The sequence below is a fragment of the Phoca vitulina genome, unplaced genomic scaffold, assembly GCF_004348235.1.
Source record: "Phoca vitulina isolate PV1807 unplaced genomic scaffold, GSC_HSeal_1.0 scaffold17, whole genome shotgun sequence".
Taxonomy (NCBI): domain Eukaryota; kingdom Metazoa; phylum Chordata; class Mammalia; order Carnivora; family Phocidae; genus Phoca; species Phoca vitulina.
The window spans coordinates 8,393,964-8,416,331 of NW_022589720.1; the positions used below are offsets into that span (position 1 = coordinate 8,393,964).

Consider the following 22,368-nt stretch of genomic DNA (forward strand, 5'->3'; position numbering starts at 1 on the left):
CAGGATGGAGGTGGAGAGAGACTCGGAGTCCTGTGGAGACCGCAGAGCCATGGTTCTCACCCCTGAGCCCGTTTCTTGATGGCTCTTTCATGGATTCAAGGAGATGGCTGTAGTCTTTAGTTTGGGGATACAGGAAAATATTCCAGGGCAGTGGTTCTCAAGCAAGGGGATTTTTTTTGCCCCCTCTACCCTCGGTAGACGTTTGTCAATGTCTAGAGACATTTCTGCCATGATTGGGTGGCGGTGCCACTGGCATCTGGGGGTCCAAGGACAGGGATGCTGTTAAACATCCCACAGTGCCCAGGACAGCCCCCACAACAAAGCAGGATCCAGCTCAAAATGCCAGTCGTGCTGAGGCTGAGACACCCTGGTGTCTAGATGGACTGGTAAGACTTAGATTCAAGCCCTGGATCTATATCCTCTGTCTTCCTAAGTAGGTTGACCAACTGCTCTGTGACTCAGTTGCCTCATCTGTAAAATGGGTATCATAATAGTGCCTATTGCATAGGATTGTCACCAGGGCTAAATAAAACACTGCACGTAAAACAGAGGGACTGTCATGTGTTGGTGCTAAGTAACTAGGCTAACTAGGTGTATGTTGGTAAAATCAAGTAGGGCCTGCGTCAATGCCCGTGGGCACTCACAGCTTGGTAGGGCAGACAGACCCTTAAATTCTGCTTCCAGTACCCCTAAGGGAGGGAGCAGCCCAGTCAGCTTGGAAACCTCTGAAGGCGAGGATTGTCTCTTTCCCCTCCCTGTCCTCAGGATCTAGCACAGGATCTCACTAACTGGTAAACAGGTAAGTGAATGAATGGAGGAATTAGGGAAGCTTCTAAAAAATGTGCTCCTTGCTTGAATCAGATAACAGTAACATAACATAAAAAATAAACACTAACACGGCATAAACAACGAACCATAGGAACATTGTCTATGTGTGAATTATCTGAGTGAGGGGAGAGGGCACTTTGGGCCAGGGCACAGCGCTCAGGAAGATCTGAGGGTAGGAAAGAGCTAGATGTCCTCAGGGAGCCTCAGGTGCCCCAAGTGTGAGCTTTCCACTCTTGAATTTTTATAGAATGGACAAAGTTGAATCCAGAAAGAAATGCCTCTGCTTTGCTGGCCTTTAGCTGGTGGCACCGGCGGCCATATGCCCGGGCCACCCAGCTCCCGGAGACCGATGGATTTAGGAATATATGCTTTTTGGAACCTAACCTGTTTTTAAGGACAAGGCCCTTGGCAGGGCAATTCTCTGAGGCTGAAGATGTACTTGTGTGGGAATTTGGGGGGTTAGGGCCAGAAGGGAGGGCAGACGGTGAAGGCTTGGGTGCCAGACCGGGGAGGTTAAATTGGACCAGAGGGTTGATGTTGTCCCATTTGCATTATAAGAATCAGCGATGGCTGACATAGAAACCGACATATATCATGTGGCGATGGCATGCTCTGTGACAGGCCCCCCTCTGATAACCTTACAAGTATTTGCTCATGTAACCCACATGACGACTTCACCAAGCAGGCACTATTTTTTCCCCTGGTTCACAGATGGGCCAACTGAGGCACAGGGGGTTCGGTAGCAGCTGGTAAGAGGTAGATCCAGGATTCGAGCTCTCACATTCTATTCCGGACTCCATGCTCTTAATCCCTATGCTGTCCATGAACTTGGTAATAGTGCCCAGTGCACATTAACGGGGCTCCTGTCAGCAATGGGGGGAGGCAGGAGAAAGGCTTGCGGAGCCAGGGACAAAGGTGAGGGGCACTGGCATTGAGACAGGGGCGTGGGGATGAGGTGGGGAGGGAGTCCAGAGCGGTTATGCAACCACTGACCCTACCTGCAGGTGGCCCGAGGCAGAGGGAGGGGTCATGGGTACTATGCCAGCTTTCAGGAAAGAAGATCCTGGTTTGCTATTTTAATTGTATTTTTCTTAAGGCTGAGAAGTTTTAAACGTTGATCCAGAAGCCAGTGTGAAAGTTCTTCAACATTTCAGTGATGAAAGGATGAAATAATCCCCAAGGGAAACCGGCTCAGCTTTATTAGGGCAATCTCTCTTCTGGGCTCACTCTCCGCAGGGCAGTCTGTGCATTTAGTTTGGAGACTGTGAGGCTAATGCCACCTGGGGCCAGGGGCGAATAGGCTGAGGGATCCCACCACGGCAAGATGCCCACAGGCAGGTCTTTTCAACGTAGAGCTCGGATGTATTTTGGCCTTTGGCTCCTACTTATTAAAAAACCAGCTTATTGTTTATGTGTGAATTATATTATTGAGTTCCCGACATGCTGGGTTTACAGTTTTATGACATCAAATCTGTGGATTGTGTTGTTGAAACTTCTTCAATTGCTTTTTCATTGACTAGAAAGCGATTCTTCATGCAGACTAATTTTTCTCCCATATTTTCTTGAGTTTCGTGTCTCTTGCATATTTAATTCTTGAAGACATCAGCAACGTATTTTTGTATGAGGGTTTCTGTACCTGATTTTCTTCTAGTTCCATTTATTGAAAAATCGATAGCCTTTGTATATTTCCAGGATTTGTTTCACGTTTACCTCTCCTTTTCCACTCATCTGTTTACTTCTTGCACCATACAATGCTTTTCAATTATTATAGCTTTAAAATATGTTTTAATATTTATTAATGAAAGCCCCTCTCCCTCCTCTTTAAAAATTTTTAATTAATAATGATCATTCTGTTGGGCTTTCGTATTTTCTATTTTTAATATTATTTGTTTATTTGTATTATATATTATTTGTAAGAACTATAACTAGGTAGATTGTAAGGATCTGATCCCCCAGCTTGGATGTGTGTTGATGAAGAAGCAGTCTGAGGAATGCCCAGGTCCCTCATTTTATGTGTCTCTAGGAGGAAGGTAGGACATTTCCAACCAAGAACAGAAAAGAGAGCAGCTTGGGGGCTGGGTGGACCCCGAGGACTGGGGAGGAGGGTGTGGGAACTTGGCTGGGGGACACAAACAATGTAGTCAGTTTGAATACTTGCTAAAACATCCAGGAAGAAGGTTTTATTGGTGAGTCCCGGACAGACATCCAGGTTTGGGAGACCCCAGCGTTCAGTGCTCATGGAAGCCCTGGGTTTGTACGGAATTCCTCCCCTGAGCACAGAGGGCTCCAGGGAAGGGGGCTGAGCAACATTTTGAAGAGGCCCGCAGAAGAAAAGGATTGAAGGAAGCAGACTGAAGAGAGCTAGGGAGAAAACTGGGAAGAGAGTGGAGGCACCAAAGCCATGGAAGACAGAGGAAGATGACGGCCAAACCCTGCCTCCAGGACAGACGAGACAAGGAAGGAAGAATGGCTGTAGTATTTATAGTTCTTTTTTTTTTTTTTTTATTATGTTATGTTAATCACCATACATTACATCATTAATTTTTGATGTAGTGTTCCATGATTCATTGTTTGCATGTAACACCCAGTGCTCCATTCAATACATGCCCTCCTTAGTACCCATCACCAGACTAACCCATCCCTCTGCCACCCCACCCCCCGCTCTAGAACCCTCAGTTTGTTTCTCAGAGTCCATAGGCTGTTGTATTTAATAGCACTGAGGCATCGGTGTGGGGTTTCAGGCGAGTGGTGCACACAGAAACAGATGTCAGTATTGCGGACAGAGGGGAGAAGGAAGAGAGACCCGGCTGGGAGTGAGGGGCAGGCTGGTCAGGCAGACACTGCAAACACTTGCTGGATTATAAATGGAGGGCATTCCCATCTCCTGGGGCTCCTGGGCGATCAATGCCTTCCGGACAGAAGTCCACCTTAAGGCTACTTTTCTGATATCATCATTGCCATGCCAACTTCCTTTTCCTTATTTTTAGCTTGGTGTGTCTTTTCCATCCCTTTCCTTTCAAACCGTCTGTATATTATATCATATATTATATTATGTTAGAGTTTCTGTATGTGCAGGCGTCTGCTGGACAAGTTCAACAATAATCTAGATCTGGTAAGCCGATGGTCTCAAGACTCCTCTTACTTGACCTTTCCACAAATTTCTACAATATTTTCCATAGTTACTCACTCCTTCATTTTTGAAACCGAGCCTGGGCGTCTGCGTGGGGAATGGAAAAAATTATAGGCCTCCTAAGAGAAAGTAAATCTTTTCCATAAAGTGGCCTGACACAGCGTCCAAACATACACTATTCATGTGGTTGAGGAATCCCAAGCCAAGAGATTAGTTTAAAACATATGCCAGGGCAGCAAACCTTCGGGATTCTCAGCAAAACAAAGGCTAAACCACTCTGCAGGGACATTTCCACAACCCAGAGAAGGTGGGAGTCCCACGGGAGACAAGCTCACGATTAAGTAAAATACAGAACACAGGGAAAGCGATCTTTTACAATATGTGCACTTGACTTCATCTTGCTGGAGAGTTGGAGAGCTTTTTTAATCCAAACGGCATGAATATCTCTAAAAACTCCCAAGTTCTTACCTAGTATCTTTTAAAATGTTATATGTGCCCCATTTTCTCTATTTCTTCTTCTGAAACTATTTTCTAGGCATGTTGGACTTTCTCATTTTATTCTTCATGAATTCTAATGATGCTTTTATATACATATGTATACACACACATATGCATGGATGCACATGTGCATATATATATGTAGTTTAAAATTCATTTTTTAAAAATTCATTTTTGTTAAAGTACTATATGTACAATATTTAAAGCAAAATGGTTCTATAAGACTCGTGACAACATAGGGAAGAGTCCCTGCCTCACAGTAGATTTCAGCTTCCAAATGCAACCATTTCCAACTCTTTTTTTTTTTTTTAAGATTTTATTTATTTATTTGACAGAGAGAGCAAGAGAGCACAAGCTGGGGGAACAGTACGTGGGTGAGGGAGAAGCAGGCTCCCCGCCAAGCAGGGAGCCCCATGCGGGGCTCGACCCCAGGACCCTGGGATCATGACCTGAGCCGAAGGCAGACGCTTAACCGACTGAGCCACCCAGGCGCGCCAACCATTTCCAACTCTTTTATTTCTTTCTTCTGATATTTGCCTCCGTATTGCTACAACACAATATCCACCTGAGGGAATTAGCTCTTTTTTAAAAAAATTAATTTCCTTGATGCCTTTCTCTTCCTTCCACTATCTTTCAAACTTGTCATGGAAGTTTTTCTTTCTACTGTCATATTTTCATTTTCCAAGAAATTATTTTTGTGCCCTGGTTGTTTCCTTTTTGATTGTGTCCCATTCTTGTTTAATGTATGTGCTGTTTTCTCTTATAACTCTGAGGATATTAGTTATAGTTGTGGGTTTTGTTTTTGCTTCTTCTTTTTCTATTTCTTCTGCTTCTGTTCATTGCTTTCTTCTTCTCTTCCCTTCCCTAGCCTTCCCTACTCTTCCCTTCCTTCCCCTGCTCTCATCCCCTCTCCTCTCCTCTTTTTGACACACAGAGCTTCTGATGAACTTTTAAACCGTCAGTCTTAAATACGAACCCAGCCAAAAATTACCAGACATTGGAGGAAAGTATCTTGTATAAAAAAGAGTAGATGCTTTTTCTGAGGCTGCTCAGTTTTTCAAAGGGCACATTGTGCACTTTCCCTTCCGAGGGGCAGACCTCCACTGTCAAGGTTCTTAACCTCAAATGTAGGTGGGGGCCTGGAGCCCATCTTGCAGTATGCAGAATTTCACTTACTCCCTCATTTATTAAGCCTGGTCCTTGCCCGAGGTGGAGCTGGGTTTTGCTGAGTCCAGAGTCTCAGAGCTTTCTGCAAAGGAATGAGAGGAGAACTGGATCCAACCTCCTCTGATTCAGTCTTCCTGCCAGTTCTATTCTGCGGTCTACACTCACCCCTGCTCTCAGAGGTACCAGAGGCTTTGCAGCAGGAACCAGCCTGCATTCAGGTTTTGCCATTGTTAGCTTAGATTTGAGTTTTCCATGGGCTAAATGTTTATTATTCATGTTTTATTACTGCATCTTCTCTCCCATTCCATTTGTCCTTTTGAATTCCTCCTTTTTTTTTATCACTACCACCTGAATGGAATTTTCAGGAAGCAGAGGTGATAAATGTTTGTATTAAAGCTGTTTATATTAAAGCTGCCATTTTCAACTAGAGATCCACTCCCCCTTCATTTCTGGAAAAGACCTCTTTATCTCTCTGTGCTGCATTCTGAATAATTTGTTCGGATCTAGAGCTTTCCGTTGGTAAATTCTATCTTCAGTTTTATCTATTTAACCTGACAACTAACTTTAATTTTAATGGTCATATTTTTTTTTCCTTTTTGCTCGGAAAAATCTACCTCTCTCCCCCCATGTTTTCCTGTGTTTTTCACTATGATTATTTTCTTTATCTTTCATCTGTCTTCTCTTTTATCCTTTTTAACAGATATGCTTTATGATCTCTTTAGGACTTTTCTAATCTCTCACGCTCTTGACTCTGCAGCTTCTGTTATCTTTCTTTCTTTTCTTCTGCTTTCGTGATTGCTGAATCACCATTATGGTGAACCAGATCCTCTTCTGTTCTTTAATTTTTGACAATGAGCTCATCTGTAGTGGAGGTTTATTTCTTTCCGTAGGAGGCCTAAGTGCCCTGAGTTATAGAAGAGCCCCTGCTGAGTATTGTAACGTTTGTTCCTGCTGGTAACCATGGGGTTCACTTTTCTGAGATTTTTGTTATTTGTTGAGATCCCTGTATTATTTGGATAGTGTACATTTAGACCCCACATCTATGCCATGTACAAAATTACTGTTTTGATTTTTCATTGGAGACTTTAATATTATTTTTCACCCAGATGCCTAGGTAGAGATAAGCCTTGCCACTTTTTATTTATTTATTTATTTATTTATTTATTTATTTATTTGAGAGAGAGAGAGAGAGCACTCTCGTGCTCGAGGCAGGGAGGGGCAGAGGGAGAGGCAGAGAATCTCAAGCAGATTCCATGTTGAGCGTGGAACCCGTGCTCAGCCTGATGCTGGGCTCGATCTCACAACACTGAGATCATGACTTGAGTCAAAAGCAAGAGTTGGATGCTTAATTGTTTGAGCCACCCTGGCGCCACAAGCCTTGCCACTTTCTTAGGCCAGTAAGAAGATATTCTTTATTGCCGTTTGTGCCGGTTATTCAGGTATGGGCTCTTGGCTTTAACCTCCTGCTTCCATACTCTGTTTCTGATGCCAGGGATGGGATTCTGCAAGCTGTAGTTCCCCTCCGCCATCTGGCTATCTTTCAGCTTTCGCCAAAGGGGCGTCACAGTGAGAATAGAAGGCAGGAGGAGAGAGAAAAGGCTTCCTGTTTGCTCGCTGTTCCTGAAGCATCATTCTGGCAATGGTTCATCATCTCAGTGATGCAGTGCTTCTAGTTTCTGGCGTCTTTTTCTACCACCAGTGCAGCATCTCCCAAGATACCAATATCAGCTGGGTAGCACTTCTTCCTTCAACCTCCGTGTCTTAGGTCTGCAAGGATCCTCCTCCAAAATTTAGGTTCTAATAACCCCACTTCTGGGCAAGAACATATGGGTCCAGACCAATAACTATGTTAAGCAGTTTCTAAGATGACTCCCAATCACCTCTGACTCCTGGTATTCACGCCCTTGTGTAATTCCCACCCCTTGAACATGAGCTGGACCTAACAAACAAACAGAATGCAGCAAAAATAATGAGATGCCACTTCTGAGATTGCTTATAGAAAGATTTCGGCTTCCATCTTGCTTCTCCTCTCTCACTCTCTTGCTTGCTTGCTCTGTTGGAAGTAGGCTGCCATGTTTCAAGCTGTCCTAAAGGGAGACCCGGGGATGAGGCCATACCCAACAATAAACTGAGGCCCTCAAGCCAACAGTGTATGAGGAACTGAATCCTGCCAACAGCCGCATGAGTGAGCTTGGAGGCAGATCTACCCCCACTTGGCACTTCAATTGCAGCTTTGTGAGGGACCCTGGGTCAGAGGGCCCAGCTAAGCCATACCCAGATGCCTGACCTACAGAAACTGTGAGATAATAAATGTTTGTTGTTTTAAGCTAAAACGTTTTGGGGAAATGTGTTAGACGCTCTACATAACTAAATCTACCCCATTTCTGATAACAGAATAACTTTTTGAGGGAGCAGAAGAGCTCCAAAGATGCTAGCACTTCCAGTTATCTCTAGCTCCCAGGTGTCCAAGGCCTCACTATTTCTCCCAACATGGTCATTAGAACCCTGACCCTCAGGTATTAGGGTCCATGTTCAAGATCCACATTACACAGTATCATGTCTCTGCAGGCTTACACTTAGTTTCTGACAGCCTGGGAAAATTTCTCTTATGTTTGAACTTGACAGTGTACTTCAAAGTATTTTGTAATATCTACCCAGGATTTCTCTGTGTTTGAGGGAGAAATGGACATCCTCCTCAGTCCAGTTCCCCCTCAGTTCAGTTCTCTATGCCAGAAGTCCCAGGTCAAGGAGAAGACTCTGGATTTTTATACATAAAATCGGGAAGTCTTTGTATCTTAATTCTTAATATTTAAACAGATTGATCTTTACCGGTTGTTAAAACACAAACTCTAGTTCATAATATGAATGGTCTCCCAGGATGAACGCCATTAGGGCAATCTGGTGGCTTAATTGCTTCCTCCCTGATGACTTACGACTTGGAACAACTACGAAAGTAGGGTATCCAAACAAATACTTGAAGGCCAAGGATAAAAAATGCTAATAATTAGTAACAGCTAGAAGCAAAGTTAATTCTCAGTGGGCCCATGATGCCAGCTATTTAATTCAAATTAACAAATGACATTTTAATGTAAAGGACTTGAAAGCTAATATTTTAATTTTCCATGTAAGATCAATAATTCAACAAACAATAATGTGTTAGAGGAAAGAATTTAAAACTACAGTGATAACTTTATTTCAGAGGTAAGTGAAATGCTATGTGAAGTTTATATTTGTGGATCCAAAATTAGAACAAATTAGGCTTAGGTGTCACATACATTGGAAAGAAGGCCTCATAAAAATGAAAAGTGCTAGCAATAGATGATCACAAAGTGATAAAATTGGTCTTATAATGCTGGATAATGAGGCAATCTCTTGTTTTTTTTGGAAGGATTATGAAGGATAATTCTGAATTAAAATGGTGTCGTTTTGAATTGTTGGGTCTTGTGCTTTAGATAAAAGTGTAGTAAGTGAATAATGGACCAGAATTCCGGTTTCTGGCACCGGGTTGCGCTGGATGGATAATTGTGACTTGAAGTACAGATGCGCCCCTGTATTCAGGCTGTAGCCTCACTATAGCCAGGAGAGGTAGTACTTTTGTGGCTGGTTTGTACAAGATGCTGAAAGAAACCACTCAAAGCTGATAACTTCCATTTGTGAAGGACCCTGCAGTTGACAAATGTCGTCCCACATTTTCTCTCATTTGATTTTTTTTTTTTTTTTTTGGAAAGAGAAAGAGAGAGAGACCATGAGTGGGAGGGGCAGGGGGAGAGAGAGAATCTCATGCAGCCTCCATGCTCAGCGTGGAGTCCCACATGGGGCTCCACCCTACTCCTCACTGAGCATGGAGCCCCATGCTGGACTTGATCCCACGACCCTGAGACCATGACCTGAGTCAAAATCAAGAGTTGAATGCTCAACCAACTGAACCACCCAGATGCCCCTCATTTAATCTTTAGAATGAGCCTGTGTGGTTGGGTATTCTTAGCCTCATTTGATTGATGAAGGAACTGAGAAATTATGATTTGCCCGGTGTCATATAATTTGCAGATGCAGAATTCCTCCCTGAACTTCAAGTGCATTATCATATTCTAACTGGATTCCAGGGCCCCTGGAATTACACTTGGTTTCTTCGGGTCTGTCCGTGCATTTTGCTCTCTATAATGGCTAGCAAAGCCACACGAATGGTCTCCATTATCATTCTTCAGTGTTTTACAGTGTCTTGGGTCCCCCAGCTATCCTAGCATTTGTTTACTGTCTTTGATTTTGAATTTGTTTTTTATAAGACAGAATTCTAAGCAACTTCAGTAACAGTAGACTGTGAACATCTTCTGTGGTGAGCTCTGCCTTCCTCTTCTTTTGGTATTATTTTATTTTATCACTCCAATTAAAGAAAGAAAAAGTTTTTCTCAAAGTGTATCCTGTATACAGAAAATTTTCACATGGCAAACTGTTAACAGTGGGGCATGCCCCTGTATTTGGGGTTCTGAGCAAAGAACAGAAAGTTTCTGGCACTTAGGAAACCCTCCTGTGTTCTCTCTCAGAAACTACTCCCTCACAGGGTAGTCACTGGCCTGATTTCTATGGCATACATTAGCTTTCCTACTTTCATACTTTGTGTAATGAAATCTCTCGTGGCTGGCTTCGCTTGCTCAATAATATGTTTGGGAGGCTCATCCATGCTGTAGAATGTAGTTGTAGAAGATTTGTTTTCAATGCTGCATAATATTCCATGGTGTGGACTTCATTATTTAGTACAATGTTATTATTATATGTAAAATAATATATTGTTGTGGAGTCCCAACTAATAGACTAGACAAATATTCTAGAATACTTATCTTCATCCATTCCACACTTGATGGGCATTTGGGTGGTTTCCTGTTTGGGCTATTATTAATAGTCCTCACCTGAACATTCTAGAACAGGTTTAATGAAGAACATAGTACACAGCTTTTTTTGGTAAATATGACCCAAGTTTTGGATCCCTGACATTCCTTTACTGGCATAACTAAAAATATATAAAGAGTATAATTTTCCTTTTATGTATTTTGTGTTAATAATTTAAATCATAATTTCTGGAAAGTTAAGATCTCTGATGGCAAACATACCTCATTTGTGTAGACTTCATCAATTTAAAATTTGTAATCATTCAGACTGGAACTCCATCCACATCTCTTATTGAGCAAGCATTTTCTTCACAGGTAATGTCAATTAATATTTCAATATGAGAAGTATATTTCAGACTCAAGATCTAGCCATCAGATACTCTAGAAACTACATTTCAATACACAACTCATAAGGTAATTGCAAACAGGTCTTATCTAGAAATAAAAGCAAGGTATCTCAGGAAATGTCCTTTACAATAATAAACTTTGTTAGTGGGTCTGAGTTGGCGGTACTTTAATATAGTTGACAATTTCTTTTATAAGAAATCTTAGATTCTGTCATTTCAAATGATTTGATTTAGATGTGGCGCTGGCCTAGAGTCATAAATCCAGCTAACATGTAAGCACAGCATACTTACCAGCATGTAGAACTTTCCCCCAATTAATCAAGAAAGACATAGGTAGTAAGGTAGCCTTACCATGTTTAAATATTCATGGAGCAATTTGTGCGTGGAAGCCACTGTGTAAACTGTGAAGAGCTCTGTTTGGGATCATTATTAGTGATCATGAGATGTCCTCTCCTCTCCTGCCACCAATTTCTTTTCTAAATCCTTCCTCTGCAGAGTGATAAACATAGATTGTGGCCGTATCCAACATTTTCTCACCAAATACCATCCCCCCTTCTGTTTTTTCGCCCTTCTTTATTACCCAGCCCCTTGGCTTAGCAGAGTTCTTTTTTTGACTAAGCCAGGCCCTCAATTCTTCTACCACCTCCTGAGAATAAAGCTTTCTCCATCTGCTACACAGTGAATTGGGAGAAGTGCTGATTCTGAAAAGTATCTGGTGCCCTGGGAGCACAGGAGAGAAGCATTAAAGTTGCTCCAGGAGGCAGGGGAGGGAGGTCATCCAGGAAGATATTTCCAGATAGAGTGATTTTTAGATCAAGAACCTAGAGAGTGGGGGGAGGCGCCTGGGTGGCTCAGTCGGTTAAGTGTCCGACTCTTGATCTCAGTTCAGGTCTTGATCTCAGGGTCAGGAGTTCGAGCCCCACATTAGGTGCCATGCTGGGCATGGAGCCCACATAAAAAAGATAAAGAAAATAGAACCTGGAGAGTTGGTATGCATGCAGTGGTGGTGGGGTATGAATTAGCCAGCGTGTTTAGGGCAGAGAAGGCTGTGTTTCGGATATTCTAGATGAACCAGGCAGGGATTCTCCCCTTTGGCTGCACCTTGGAATGCCCTGGAATGCAGTTATGTCTTGCCACAGTAATGCTGTGTAACAAATAACCACAGAGGCGTACAACAATGAATGTTGCCCACACATCTGAGGTGGTTGGAGAGGTAACTCTGTGAGACGTAGACTTAGTAAAATTAATCGTATTATGATAAATCTATGTTCATAACCTGGGAATGCAAACCTTAAAGGAGGCACAGCAGGGGACTGGATTCCCAAACATTTAAGCTCAAAGCCTGACTCGCTATCTCTGGGATGCATGGTTCTGGGTAGGGCATTTATATACCTCTTTATCCTCTTTATTTGTAAAACGGGAATGATCATAACACTCGCCTCATAGAATTTTTCATGTTTTTTTAAAAAGATTTATTTATTTATGAGAGAAAGAGAGATAGAGCAGGGGAAGGGCCAGAGGCAGAGGGAGAGAGAGAATCTCAAGCAGACTCCCTGCCGAGCTGGGAGCCCTACTTGGGGCTTGATCTTGAGACCCCGAGATCATGACCTGAGCCAGAATCAAGAGTCTAAAGCTTAACGAACTGAACCACCAGGCACCCCTCATAGAACTTTTCTGAAGGTTAACTTGAGATAATACATGAAAAAGCTGGACACAGCACCTAGTCTATTGTTAGCACTCAGCAAGTGGTGGCCTGTATTATATATATGCTGAGTTAGAGAGTGAAATTCTTAATTGCTCTTTATTAAGTTTTGCTCTGTAAGTTCTTTAGAACTTGGTCATTTAGATTGGTCATTTAGAACAATACCAATCAAGAACATTCATATAGTGCATTAAAATTCATAAAGTGCTTTCATATATCTTTTTTTTTTTTAAGATTTTATTTATTTATTTGACAGAGAGAGACAGTGCAAGTGAGGGAACAAAAGCAGGGGGAGTGGGAGAGGGAGAAGCAGGTTAACGCCCGAGCAGGGAGCCCGATGTGGGGCTTGATCCCAGGACCCCGGGATCATGACCTGAGCCGAAGGCAGACGCTTAACAACTGAGCCACCCAGGTGCCCCTCATATACCTTCTTTGATCAACATAATACTCTGGATGGTAAATAAGGATGAGAACACTGAGGTTCAGAAATTTTAAAAGTTTCACACAAGGTTATTCAGCTAATATAGCTCACAGATGGAATCCATCTCCTGACTGGATTATAATCATGCTCCAGATGTTCAAATTAGAAGTTTAGAGAACACACTGCCTTTCCCTTAATTCCCCACAGAAGGCAGGATCACACAACCTGGGCTCATACCCTGACCATCCCGTAAGATGCTGGAGGCTGAAAGGAGATAATATTTGGAGAATCGCTTTCTACATTGCACCGTACCATGCATATTAATTGTAACAATGTAGTCCTGTTTTGTTTAATAGAACGTTAACCTACTGATGTCATATGGCTCACATAGCAACTTTTAACTTCTTAAAGTTTTGCAAAGAAATTTTGAAGTTTTGTATGTAAAGAAAGGTAGATGTTAGTAATGACATAAGTTAACGAACATTTGTAATGAGTAGTTTTTCTGGCTCGAAGTATCCTTGCTTAACCATGACAAGTGTGATTTACCACAGCCACTTTAGGTTACCGTTAGGGTAGGGCCAATTAAAGACTCACAGTTTAATAGAAAATATCCTTGTCTTGGGCACCTGGGTGGCTTAGTCGGTTAAGTGTCTGCCTTTGGCTCAGGTCATGATCCTGGGGTCCCAGGATTGAGTCCCGTGTTGGTCTCCCTGCTCAGTGGGAAGTCTGCTTCTCCCTCCCCCCGTGCTCTTATTCTCTCTGTTTCTGTCTCTCTCAAATAAATAAATAAATAAAATAAAAATAAAATTTCCTTGTCGTCTTTCTTTTTTTCCTTCTTTCTCCCTTGCCTTCCTTTCCTTTCTTGAATTACTGATTGTGTGCATATGTGTGTGCATGCATGTGAATGTGTGCATCCCTTCCACATCTCTGAATTCTAACCTCCCTGCATGTGGAAAACCCAGTCCTGCCTGTCTTACCTCCCCTGTCCTCCATAGCCAGTAGGGATCTTTTCTTCCTACTGATGCCTGTCATTTCCTAGCAGAATGGCCTTCGTGGCACTTAACTGCCAGCACCAGGCAATCAGTAGGCACTGTTGTTTTAGAGAATAACCATCACAACAGCAAATGTGCATTGAGCACTTAATTTGTGCCAGATACTGTCCTAAGCACCTTACTCGAAAGAGCTCATTTAATCCTCAAAGACTCCATTAAGAAGACAATAGTTTGTAAAGGTAAATGTTTTCACTCTTCAACAATATTTTATTTGGAGCCATAACTGTGTTCTTTTGGGGTGGTGGATGGGGGGAGCAGTGAGTTGAAGCGTGGATGGGGCGGGCACAGGATAAGTGTTAAGGGACAAATTTAACAAATTTAACCACAGGAAGAAAACTTTCCCCATCTTTGCCATCCCCTTTCCTTGGCAATATTTTATTATAAAATTTTTCAAATATACAGAGAAATGGGAAGAATAGTACAATAAGATGTAAATTCTAAGCTCAGCAATTGCTAATATTCTATACGTATATACACAACTACGGTGTATATATATGTGTATGTATGGTTTTGCTGAATCATTTGCAAGTAAGTTGCTAATATCTTGATATTCTATCCCTAAGTGCTGCAGGAAGCACCTTCTTAAAATAAGGGCAATATCTTCTATAACCACAATACAGTTATCACACCTAAGAAAATTAACAATAGGGGCGCCTGGGTGGCTCAGTCGTTAAGCGTCTGCCTTTGGCTCAGGTCATGATCCCAGGGTCCTGGAATCGAGCCCCACGTGTGACTCTCTGCTCGGCGGGAAGCCTGCTTCTCCCTCTCCCACTCCCCTGCTTGTGTTCCCTCTCTCACTGTCTCTCTCTCCGTCAAATAAATAAAAAAAAAAAAAAAGAAAATTAACAATAAAATTGAATACATCTTGTCTTTTTTCTCCGTCCTTATTTGACTATTAAAAAGACCATAGAGAAAAACATTTATATATATATATATTTTTTAATTTAAATTTTACTTAGCATACAGTGCAATATTGGTTTCCAGAGTAGAATTCAATGATTCATCACTTACATAAACACTCAGTGCTCATTACAAGTGCCCTCCTGAATGCCCATGCCCCATCTAGCCCATCCCCCCACCCACCTCCCTCCAGCAACCCTTAGTCTGTTCTCTATAGTTAAAAGTCTCTATGGTTTGTTTCCTTCCCTCCTCTTCCTCCTTCTCCTCCTCCTTCTTTTTTTTTAGAGAAAAACATTTTGAATTTGAATTCTAATAATCTAGTATTCTATATTTTTTTCGTGATATGTAAATACTGTATTTAGTCTTTCTTTTTACTTGGAAAGTATTTGCTACTTTGATGGGAAGAAAGACTAGTTTTTTAATAGTTTGAAAATTGGAACTCACTCTCTTACTAAGGTAAATTGGAGCATGCCCATGGTATGACTGGGAAAATTAAGATGGAAAGTTATAGTTTCAACCTCTATGGATTAGAACTCTGGACTTTTTCCCAAACAGTCCAGCTTAATTTAGGGCTAATCAATAATTCACAGATGCAATCCCCAACCAAGAGATTTAACAGTTTAATAAAGAAGAAACCATACAAAGGTCCAAAATTTAACAGTTAATAGATGGGACTTCATCCTCCGTTTTCAAGACTGTGCACCAGTAAAGATCCAATTATATCGGTGAGCTAGTGACAGATTATGGCTTTCTTTTCCCATTTATGAAAGAAATCTCTATTTTTGCTGACAACAGAAAAATGTAACTTAAAAAATCTTTAAAAAATAATGTGTAAACTTTGCTTCATAGTTATTTCCTTCAAGCCAATTAGTGCTTCAAAACTTTTTGTGTGGATAAAGTTTTCCAACATTCTAGACTTTCTTCCAAATATTTGATGATACTTGATTAAGTTGCCTGACAATATTGCTGTTAATGACAGGATTTTCTTTAAATTACTTTTTATAATAATAATTAATATTCTCTTGTCTCTGACAGAGGTAATGTTTACTTCTTTAGTTTCAGGTTTGGAACTGTGTTTGGTCATTTCCTAGTTCTCATGGAGAGAGGAAAATGTTATGTAACATTTTATACAAGAATATCCAGATGACCCAGAAATAGCCAGTAATCATATTGTGGTAGTATTGGAAGATGTTTTGCTTTCATGGAAAGCCTCAACCATAGTGATGAGGGAACAGAAGGCTAGCTGAGGACAAAGCAGAAGCTGACACCCCACAACCCCACCCCACCCCAGGTGGGATATACGTGACATTCTTCATGAACTCCTGCCCTAAAGCTAAGGAAAGGCAAATAGTTAACTTACAGAGATCACAATCCTGCAAGACAGGAGTCTCCCTCAGCTTATAAATGTTTTAGCGATCTACAAGAACAGAGCATTTTTATCAATTACTTAGCTTCCAGAAGGAAATGTAGATACACTTAAATGTCTTATAACCTGCAGCCCATTGACAGACACTTGAAGGGAGCAGAGTGTGATGTTCCTCCAGGAACTATCCCAACTATTGTCATGTAAATGCCTTGCTGAAGGGAAAAACAACCTTGACCATGGCCAGGCCTCCGGTATCCTGTGAGTCTTCTTTAACATATGAAAATCCTTTTGAAAACCTCCCTTTTCCTTACCTCCCTCAACCCCATAGTATATAATCAGCCACCCCCCACGCAGCTCTTTCTAACCACGGGTCCTGTTCCCGTGCTTTAATAAACCACCATTTTGCACCAAAGACGTCTCAAGAATTATTTCTTGGTTGTCGGTTCCGGACCTCACCTCACCAGACCTCATCTATATTCCAAAACCCCATCAACAGCAGAAGTGTTCCAAAAGGGAATAATGGCCTTTGCTAAGATGCTACCATAAGGCATGAATTTTAGGGAGTGCCAACTGGATTTTAAGTGTTCTTAAAATACTTGATACGGAATCAGGCTTCTAGGGGTTGAATTGAGTCCCTACAACATGATATATTGAAGTACTAAGCCCCAGCACCTCAGAATGTGATCTTTTTTTTAGAAAATAGGGATCTTCAAGTGAAAATAAGGGCATCAGCATGGACCCTAATGAAATATAACTGCTTTCCTTAGAGAAAGCGGAGATTTGGACACAGAGAAACACACCTATACACTTATCACACCTAAGAAAATTAACAATAAAATTGAATGCATCTTGTCTTTTTTCTGCAACCAATTTTCATTAATAAAAAGACTACAGAGAAAAACATTTATATATATATATATTTTTTTTAATTTAAATTTTACTTAGTTAACAGACAGTGCAATATTGGTTTCCAGAGTGTAATAAAATGATTCATCACTTACATAAACACCCAGTGCTCATCACAATGCCCTCTTGAATGCCCATCCCCTATCCAGCCCATCCCCCACCCACCTCCCTCCAGCAACCCTTAGTCTGTTCTGAATGCCATGGGAAGATGAAGACAGAGATCAGGGAGATGTGTCTACAAGCCAATGAACATAAAAGATAGCCAGCAAACCACCAGAGACTCAGAGAGGTGCATGGAACCGATGCTCTCCCCCAGCCCTTGAAGGAACCAGTCTTACCAACATCTTGATCTCAGACTTCTGGCCCCCAGAACTAGAAGACAGTAAATGCCCGTTGTTTAAGCTGCCCAGCCTGTGGTACCCGGTTACTGCAGTCATGGGAAACTGATACCTGGGCCAAGTTCCTGAGCTGAAATGCATGAGAGTATGGGGTGTGATTTTTCCTCCGTGACTAGGTTACTACTAATGTAGTGTAAAATTTCCTTCGGAGCACTAAATAGTGTTCCATATATTTACTTAAGGAGCCTTTCCCTTGAGTTCTTTTTGGAGTTAAATTGATTGGCTCTTTTATTTTAAAGTGACTCCTGTAGGTAGCCACATGAAAATTTAATTAGAGAACACAAGTGATTAGCTATTGACCAGTGCAATATGGGCAATGATTACATCTTTCTGCTTTGGGCTATTTTTGGTCTGCTCCACATCTCCTCATCTGGGAAGCATTGCTGAACCACAGGATAATCTCTACTCTGTCCACGTCATGTGGGTGAAGCTGTGAGCTCCAGCTAGCCCCAGGGAGCTCCAATAAGAGTTCCTCATTTCTCTGGTCATGTGTTTAGTTCAGTTATGAGCATATAACCCATGCTAGACTAATCTGAGTGTTCCTAGGGAACTTGCCAGCATGATCAGGAAAAATGCTCTTTTTATCAGGCATTGTAAGTCCTAATGTGAGTGCAGACTGGGATGGGATGTTTTGGGTTAGAAGCTTCACTGAAAATTATGGAGCTAAGTGGGGACAAGAGATACAGTCTCAGTAGGAATTCTTATTCCCTGGAGCAAACTCTACTCAAAATCAGAAATATTCTTTCGATTTTCTGTTTATATGAGCCTATAATGTCTCTTTTGTATTTGAAGCCATTTTGAGTCGGGTATTTGACACTGACAATAAAAAGTGTCTTGATGAATCTGCAAAGTATAATCTTTAATTTTTAACCCCTCATGGCCTCTGGAAGTTTTGGATAGTTTCTGTGCTAGAATGTTCTGGAACATGGTGAGCCCTCAGTAAGAGTTGATTCCATTTTTTATCTAACTACATTATCAGAATAAAATTGATGTCCAAATTCATCAAAATGGCAGTGGGATGGTTTTCCTTATAATATGGGATAAACAAAGTCACAATTCGCCAGTGAGAGGGGGCATCTGAGTTTCTTCCTGGTGAGTCTGGGTGAGGCTTGGCTCGGGACTGCTCCAGCCAAGAGAAAATGGTGGAAGTGATGTTATATGACTTCTGAGGCTCGGTCATAAAAAGGTTGCGGCTTCCACCCGGCACTCTTTCAGATGTTTGCCTGTGGAAGTCAGTCACCATTCTGTGAGGAAGGCCAAACCAGGAGAAGAGAGGAGCTGGGCCCTCAGCCTCCAGCCAGCATCACCCACCAGACATTTGAGTGAACAGGGCTTTGCATTGCTTCAGCCGCCCAGGCTTTGGGGCCTCTGTCTGCTCTTCTGGGCTAGTGTGTGTTTAGCTCCACAACGATGGGCCAGACTTCTTCAGGACACCTGTATCATTAAGGTTAGAGGCAAAAAAGCTGACACATGGTGGGATCCAGTCTGTGCTGTGGGTTTCCTTTTATACCCCCTCCATTTGTCCCTCATGTACGAAGTCACTTGCCTCTGCTTATCACTCACAGCATCCTGCACCTGTTCCCTGTTTATATTAGTCTTGCTGCAGTCCTCGCTGATTTGAAAATCTGAATACATTTTGATGAAGTAAATAACATTTGAGTACAAGCTGTGTCTGAGAAAACTTTCCCAAGTATATATGAATAGATTTATATGCCAAGTGGACCTGGCAAATATTCATATTGAGGAAAAGGCTTGTTTGTTTATCTTCATTCTTTGGAAGACTCTTCTCCCAAATTTTTAGGCCAAGATGTCTTAGTCTGCTCAGGCTGCTATACCATAAATACCACAGACTGGAGGATTTAAACAATAGACATTTATTTCTCACAGTTCTGGAGGCTGGGGGTCCAAGATCAGGCTGCCATCATGGTTGGTTCCTAGTGTGAGCCCTCCTTCTGGCTTGTAGACTGCCACCTTCTTGATGTGTCCTCACATGGCAGAGAGAAGACTCTGAGCTCTTCCTATTCTTATGAGGACTCCAATGCCATCATGGAAGCCCCATCCTCACAACTTCATCTAAACCTAATTACCTCCTAAAGGCCCTGCCTCCAAAGACCATCCCACTGGGGAGTTAGCCTTCACCATATGAATTTGGGGGTACACAAACATTCAGTCCATAAGATAAGATAAAAAGACAAATTCTATTGACCTATGAAGACTTCTCTGGCACTATTTACATGTTTATTCATGGTTGAGTGTGTTTGGAATTTGACAATTAAAAGTATACTCTGCCTGCTATAAATGTACAGGGTGGGTCAGACTCGAGAAAGACTGTCTGCAGTTCCTCCACAGTCCCTGAGGCTGACGTAAGTTGCCTTTCCATCAGTAGTATTTAGTTGTACATAATAGGGATCCCATCACGTGCTGTGAAGCTTCTTCATGAAGGAGGCCAAGAAAGCCAAGGACACCAGTGGACAACATGCTGATGATTCAGAGTGAAACATGGCAACCTTCCAAAGAAAAACAACCCTATTCTCTGGTAGTGGAGGTGCTGTCAGAGAGACCTGTCCTTACACAACCCACTATAATATATATTATATTCTTAGCTCCAGATTAGCAAGGCTCATTGACACACTGAGAATGTAAACCAAGTAGAATTACTCTTTACCCCAGGAAAGGCCAGAGAAGACATCTAAGCATTGACACGGGATAAATTGCATATGGACTATGTTTGCCTGGCTTCCGTGGCGCCCATTCTGCTGGAACAGCTCATACCCATGATAGTATTACAAAACCCTCTGGCAACAGTTGGATAGAGCAGGTTTAGAAACATGACCCAAGCTGAGCCAAGAAAATTATTTTTTTCCTTGGAGTTTAGATTTTCATCAAGAGATACTCTAACTATGTGAGTTACTAGAATGGTGTTATGGACTGAATCATGTCCCCCCAAATTTGTATATTGAAGTCTTAACCTCCAGTGTGGCTATATTTGGAGATAGTGTCTTTACGGAGGTAATTAAAATTAAACTGGGTCCTAAGGGTGGGGACTAATCTGATAGGACTGACATCCTTGTAAGAAAAAGAAGAGAGAGTAGAGATGTCTTTGTCTGTGCCCGCACACACAGAGAAAAGTCTACTGAGGACACAGCGGGCAGGCACCTTGTGCAGAGAACAGAGGGAGGACTCACCAGAAACCATCCCACTGGCACCGTGATCTCAGATGTCTAGTCTCCAGAACTGTGAGAAATAAAAGTTTGTTGTTTCTAAGCCAGGTGGTCTATGGTATTTTGTTTTAGCAGCCCAAATGGACAGATAGAAATTGATTTGTATTACTTGTAACCACTGACATTAATTAATCCAAAGAGCTCATCAAGCTCATACTCTGTGAGGACCGTTAACAAATGGAATGTTTCCCAGCCTCAGGACAGTCTGTCCACATTGGCAGGACAGGTGACCAAACTGTGTGCCATAATCTGAGACAGAATCCTGGATGTTTGTCATTTTGGCCCCCAAGATTCTATCTTTGCCCTGTGCAACCACTGTCTCACCATTTTCCAATGCTCTATTTTGGGTCAAGTTTCCATAATGACTCCACGTGTAAGCTGATTGGCATCTTCCATCCTTGTGATCAGAATGGCTGGCTTCCTAATGGTCACAAGACACAAATCCTGCCTATCATGGCTAAGGAGATTCAATTCCCAGCCTTTTGTTGTCATCAGGGAAGCATACTTCCTTTTTTTTTTTTATTAAGATTTTATTTATTTGACAGAGAGAGCACAAGCAGAGGGAGAGAGAGAGGGAGAAGCAGGCTCCCTGCTGAGCAAGGAGCCCGATGTGGGACTCGATCCCAGGACCCTGGGATCATGACCCGGGCCGAAGGCAGCCGCTTAACCGACTGAGCCACCCAGGCATCCCAGGGAAGCATACTTCCTATTCTTGTTGGCACACAGGTGACAAGATGATGGCGCTGGAATTGTGACAACCATCTTGTGAGCACACGGGTCCCGAGTGAGGACTGAACATCAGGAAAGCAGAGCTGAGAAATCCAGAGACAGAAGCTCCATCTCAGTGAAATCATTTGAACCTGGATCAAACCATACCTGAAGCAAGAGCTCCCTCTGGATTCTTCAGTTTTGTGAGCAAAGAAATTCCTTTTCCTTTTCTTCAGCGGGTTTGAGTTAGGGTTTTTGTCACTTGCAGCAGAAAGTATCGTTAACTAATACAGTTATTGGAAGTTGGGTTTCAGGTGTCAGGCAATCTATAAACTGGGGGTAGGGGCTGAGCTACAAACAGTTCTAAAACTCCACTAGGCATGCTTTTTCCTTTCTTTGAAATCATAAAACATTTTGCTTCTACAATCGATATGGCATATATCACATATTCCCTTGAATTGCAATTACAGTTCTCATATGGTGGGTACAAATTTCACAACCATAAAACTCCGGTGTGCAGAATTGTAACTTTCTTTATTGTTTTATAATTGAGTTTAATTTAGCTCACAAACCCTCATTTCAGCTAATGACAGAGAACTTAATCTTGCTAATTCCAGGTAATTCTGTCAGTCCTTGTTTGAAACGTGGTATCTTTTGGAAGGAGTACCTAGTTAATTTAGGATTCCTAATCCCTTCACCCTATCCTTTTGCCCTGGGGGTGGTCTATGTTCTAGCAAGCGTGGTTCGGGAGGCCAAGTGTGTGGTCTGGGAGCAACCTCTGACCTGGCACAGACCTCTGTGATTGACCCAGCTGAGCTGGGCAGCCACTGCTGCTGGTTAT

At 42.1% G+C, this 22,368-nt stretch overlaps 1 long non-coding RNA gene across 1 annotated transcript in view; it reads left to right on the forward strand.

The window, feature by feature from the left end:
• The window catches only part of LOC116639134, a 66,293-nt gene extending 44,407 nt beyond the window's left edge, over positions 1–21,886 (forward strand). The window contains exon 4 of the long non-coding RNA XR_004300772.1: positions 21,546–21,886. This is a non-coding gene — a long non-coding RNA (uncharacterized LOC116639134). The remainder of the gene's footprint in view (positions 1–21,545) is intronic.
• Positions 21,887–22,368: the final 482 nt, after the last annotated feature.